Raw genomic sequence first — 6,142 nt, 5'->3', positions numbered from 1 at the left:
TAGGGACTTGTTTTCTTCAGTGTACTTTTTTCCAGTTGGCCAATTGTTTTCTACAGTTAATTTTTGTCCTTCCTTTTCCAAGGTATTAACTCTCTCTTGCATACCTCTCATTTCTTTTCCCATTTTTTCTTTTAACTCTCTCATTTGATTTTTAAAATCCTTCTTGAGCTCTTCTAAGAAAGCTTTTGGGTTTTAGACCAGTTCATATTCCCTTTTGGGGTTCCAGATATGGATTTTTTGACAATGTTGTCCTCTTCAGAAGTTCTGCCTTGATCTTCACTCTTCCTATAATAAGAATCTATCATATGTTTCTTTTTGTTCATGGTCTATGCTTATTTCCTGGCCTTTAAGGAGATTAGGCTCTCCTGCTGGGGAGCAGAGGGCACTGACCCAAGCTTCTTGTATTGGGAGCCTAGGGCCTGGTTGATGGCTTTGTGTGCTGGGGCTTCCAATGTTGGCAGTTGGAGGCTGTAGGGTTCTGGCAGCTTACCTGGTGTTGGGCTGGAATCAGCAACACTGGAACTCTAGGGGTAGGATTGGGTACTGTGGCTCCTGGAGGTTTCCTGCTCACACAGGTCTTTCCTTCCTTTTGCTTTCTTCAACTCCTTTCAGATGGATGTTGTAGGGTGTTTATCCACCTGTGGCCCCTTGGAGTGCTGCTGCCCTTAGTTTTGCTGAGGCACTGGGAGAGCTAGTTGCTGTAGAATGTTGAGGCATCTGGTGGTTTTCTGAGCTAGTTTCCACCATTTCCCCCACCCCCAGTGAGGCACTCGGGGGTCCAGGTGTCAGTGTTTGCCTGCTCCACCACCTGGGCTTCTGGATCTCTTCCTGGTATGCTGAGGTGGGGCTTTGTACTAGCTTGCTGGGATGCCTCCTGTTCTGTACTGCTCCCCTTGCCCCATGGTAAGAGGGGCCTTTCCAGTTAATTCCTCAAGCTACCTGGGTTACTGGACTGCTGCACCCCATCTTTCTTCTGGTTCAGCTGTTCCAGGGTTTTTCCTGGAGTGATATTTTCTGAGCTTTCAGGGGTTAATAGGGGAGGGTAAGAGAGACTCACCTCTTACTCTGCCATCTTGGCTTCTGGAAGTGAAAGTCAAGATCATACTATAAAAATAAATTAGATGAGAAAACAGATCATATAGTTCTAACAGCTGTTGGAAGGAGATATATTTGTAACCAAAGACAAACAATAGCAAAAGATAAAATACATAACTGTGATTACATGAAACTGAAAAGCTTCTGCATAAACAAAATGAATGCACCTTAGATAAGAAAGGAAGTAGACAAGTGGAGAAAATGATCAAAAATTGCTAATAAGGGTCTGGTATCCAAGATATGTGGGCAATTTTTATCTATATAAAAATATATATACCTATAGATAGATAGATAGATAGATAGATAGATAGAAATTATTTATATAATTTGATCATTTACTACAAATCATTTGCTATTTATACATGTAAATATACTTATACATATAAATATATACACACAAACAGATTAATTGTCAAAGGGCATGATCAAACAGTTCTTAAAAGAATTGCAAAGATTTTAGTGCCATGACAAATAAATGAAAGCAGGACCAAAATCATGGAATAGAAGAACCCTCAGCTGAGCTCTCCAACATTCCTCTCCAAACAACTATGGAATAATGCTTCAAATTGAATTCTGGAATAGCATAACAAACAAAATATTTGGTGAAATAAATTTCTATCCAAAGAAAAATTAGGATAATAGCAAGAAAGGTCTCAACAGCAGGGCTGAGAAGGGGATTGAGCCTGAAACACAATGCAGACCACCTGTACCAAAGGCCCAGCAACTGGCCTTAGAGGTGCTGCATTGGCAGCAATAGGAGGTTTGGCAGCTCAGACCATGGATGGTGGTGGGGGAGTCAGACAACTGATTACAAGATTTCAGGGGACGTTTTTCTCATGTTGGGTTCAAGAACTTGTTGCATTATGTATAAATAGTTCTGGGGCATATTCCAAGGGTCAAAAGGAGCAATAAAACACGTAGGCACTGAGGACCAGGAGGATTGGTTTTAGTTCCAGTGTAGAAAGGAGTGTTTGTGGTTGCTCATAAGAGAGTACAGACTTTGGTTTCAAGTCCAAGACAGAGAGGATCATTAGCATTTGTGGCTGCCAAAGAGCAGTAGACCTGGTCACAGCCCCAAGGTTAGGAAGAGTGGTAGAGCTGGTGGCTAATAGAGGAACAAAGTCCCTTCCTAGATAAAGACAAGAACATAGACTAGGAGAGCAGTGACTACATATCTCCTTAGAGTATACCAACTTGGAAACACCAAAACCTTATAGAGACCCAAGGCTAGCCAGGAAAACAGTGGCAAGCAAAGCCTGGAGTTTGGGAGAGTGTCCCCTCCACTCCAGAGGCAGAACCCAATAAATAAATAATAATAAATAAAGCCAATAAATAGGTTGGGAAAATGAGCAAACAAGAAAAAAGAACCTGACCATAATAAATTGCTGTGATAACAGGGAAGATCAAGTCAAAACTCAGAAAAAAACAACAAAATCTAAACAGCTCCACGCAAAGCTTCAAAGAAAAATGTAAATTGGTCATATGCCCAAAAATAATTCCTTAAAGAGCTCAAAAAGGATTTTAAAAATCTAATATGAGAGATAAAGGAAAAATGGAGAAAATAAATAAAAGTGATGCAAGAAAATTATGAAAAGAAAGTAAACAGTTAGGTTAAAAAAACCCACAAAAATGAAGAAAATAATGCCTTAAAAAATTGGCCAAATAGTAAAAGAGGCAGAAAAATCCACTGAAGAGAAGAATTCCTTGAAAGCAGAATTGGATAAATGGGAAAAAAGGTACAAAAATGCACCAAAGAAAAGAACTGCTTTAGAAATGGAATTGACCAAGAGGTGGAGCCAATATGGCGAAGTAACGGCAGGGACTTAACCTGAGCTATCCCTAAAAACACTCCAAATAACTTAAACATTGCTCTGAAAAAATTCTAGAGCAGCAGAACCCACAAAAAGAAGGAGTAAAACACATTTCCAGGCTAAGACAAGTTGGAAGGCCAGCAGGCAAGGTCTGGCACAGTCCAATGGAGGCCACAACGGTGCAGACTGAGCCTCAGCAAAGCTGGAGCTGGCCTCGTGGCAACTGGATCACTGGCAGCAGATCTCTCAGCCCACAGATGCCAAAGACAACTTGGAAGGTCGGTATGAAGGGGCTGTTGCACCTGGGTGAGAGTGGAGTACAGTCTAGAGAAGCACTCACCAGCACAGCTTCAATCCCAGCCCTAGGAAACGAAGAGCAAGACTTGGGACTGACTGAATCAGCAGCAGTAGCAGCTACAGAAGCAGTGGCTGCTTCTGGAGCACTGATCCCACAGATGGTAAGGGGGTTGAACAACTGATCAAAAGGAGATTTTAGGGGCAGGTAGGAGGCTCAGTGGATAGAGCACTGGCCCTGAAGTCAGGAGGACCTGAGTTCAAATCTGGCCTCAGACCAAACACTTGACACTTACTAGCTGTGTGACCCTGGGCAAGTCACTAAACCCTAATTGCCTAAAAAACGAAACAAAAAAAAAAAACAGAAGGAGATTGTAGGGGTCGTTTGCTAACACTGAGGCAGGACTCTGTTGCTTTCCCCATACTCAGATCTAGTTCCTGGGTGGCAGTCCCAGGGCAAGGAGGAGCACTAGCACAGCAGAGCTTATAGCTTCAATGGAGTGGAGACCCTCATCACATTTCCAGTGCAGAAAAGACTGTTTGTGGTTACTGTATTATTAGTGATACATTTTTTTAAGAATTACAAGTATCATCTTCCCATGTAGGGCTGTAAATAGTTTAGGTATATTAAATTATTTATTTTTTTTATTTCCTTTTTTACCTATTTATGCTTTTATTGGGTCTTAATATTGGAGGTCAAATTTTTGGTTTAGTTCTGGTCTTCTTATGAAATCTTAATATTTTGTTGAATGACCATTTTTCTCTTGATGTATTATGCTTAGTTTAGCTGAGTAAATGACTTTAGGTTGTAGTCCTAGTGCTTTTTCCTTCTGGAATATCATGTTCCATGATCTCTGATCCTTTTATGTTGCAGCTGCCACCTGCTGTGTAGTCCTGATTGTGACTCCCTGAAATTTTAATTGTTTTTTTTTTTGGCTACTTGCAGTATTTTTCCATTGACCTGATAATTCTGAGATTTAGCTATAATGTTTCTTGGAATTATTATTTTGGGATCTCTTTCCTAAAGGTGATTGTTGGATTCTTTCAATGCCTGTTTTGCCCTCTGGTTCCAGGATATCAGGGTAGTTTTCCTTGATAATTTCTTGAAAGAACAAAGTCCACTGGCAAGAGATAGAAAGAGAAATTTCATTTAAAGTTACTGTAGACAATATCAAATATTTGAGAGTCTACCTAACAAGATAAACCAAGAAACTACATGAACACAATTATAAAACTCTTCACACAAATAAAGTCAGATATAAATAATCAGAAAAATATCAGTTGTTCATGGGTAGACTGAGCTAATATTATAAAAAATGATAATTCTACCTAAATTAATCTACTTATTCAGTGCCATACCAATCAAACTACCAAAAATATTTTATACAGCTAGAAAAAATATAACAAAATTCCTCTGGAATAACAAAAGTTCCCAAAATATCAAGGGAATTAATGAAAAACTATGCAAGGGAAGGTGACATAGCTGTACCAGAACTTAAATTGTATTATAAAGCAGCAATCATCAAAATTACTTTGTACTGGTTAAGAAAAAGAGTAGTGGATCAGTGGAATAGGGTGGGTACAAAAGATAAAGTAGTCAAAGATTATCCTGTTGGATAAATCCAAAGGATTCAGCTTCTAGGATAAGAACTCACTATTTAACAAAAACTGCTGGGAAAACTGGAAAATAGTATAGCAGAAACTAGATGTAGACCAACAACTTATACCATACACCAAGATAAAGTCAAAATGGGTACATGATTCAGATATAAAGGCTGATACTATAAGCAAAGTAGGAGAACAAGGGATAGCTTACCTATCAGAATTATGCAAAACAGAAGAATTTATGACTAAACAAGAGGTAGAGAACATTATGAAATGCAAAATAAATAATTTTGATTAAATTAAATTGAAAAGTTTTTTTGTTTGTGTTGTTGTTGTTTTTTGCAGGAAAAAAGATAATTGAACCAATATTAGAAGGGAAGCAGAAAGCTGGGGAACAATTTTTCCCACCAGTGCCTCTGATAAAGGCCTCATATCTAAAATATATAGAGAACTGAGTCAAATTTATAAGAATACAAGTCATTCCCCAATTGATAAATGGTCAAAAACAGTTATCAGATGAAGAAATTAAAGCTATCTATAGTTACATGAAAAAATGCTGTAAATCACTATTGATTAGAGACATGCAAATCAAAACAACTCTCAGGTACCACCTCACACCTATTAGGTTGGCTAACATGAAAAAACAGGAAAATGATAAATGTTGGAGATGTGGGAAAAATGGAACACTAATGCATTGTTGGTTTAATTGTGAGCTGATCCAACCATTCTGCCCAAAGTGCTATAAAACTGTGCATATGTTTTGACCCAACAATACCACTTCTAGGTCTGTATCCCAAAGAGATTAAAACAATAGGAAAAGGACTGACATGAACAAAAATATTTATAGTAGCTCTTTTTGTTGTGGGAGAGAATGGGAAATTGAGGGGATGCCCATCAATTGGGGAATGGCTGAACAAGTTGTGGTATATGAATATAATGGAATACTATTATTCCATAAGAAATGATGAGCAGGAAGACTTCAGAAAAACCTGGAAAGTCTTATATGAACTGATGCCGAGTGAAGTGAGCAGAACCAGGAGAACACTGTACAGAGTAACAGCCACATTGCAAGATGACTGACTTTGATAGACTTAGCTCTTCTCAGCAATATAAGGATCTAAGAAAACTTGAAAGGGCTCATGATGGAAAATGCTATTCACATTCAGAGAAAGAACTATGGAGTCTGAATGCAGATCAAAGCATACCATTTGCTTGCTCTCTCTCTCTTTCTCTCTCTATCTTTCTCTCCCTCTCTCTCTTTCTCTCCCCTCTCTTCTTCTTCTTCTTCTTCTTCTTCTTCTTCTTCTTCTTCTTCTTCTTCTTCTTCTTCTTCTTCT

Source organism: Vombatus ursinus, unplaced genomic scaffold (genome assembly GCF_900497805.2).
Source record: "Vombatus ursinus unplaced genomic scaffold, bare-nosed wombat genome assembly UNPS02009835.1, whole genome shotgun sequence".
In the NCBI taxonomy this organism is placed as follows: domain Eukaryota; kingdom Metazoa; phylum Chordata; class Mammalia; order Diprotodontia; family Vombatidae; genus Vombatus; species Vombatus ursinus.
The sequence above is the reverse complement of the archived record's forward strand: the minus strand, read 5'-3'. Positions refer to the sequence as shown.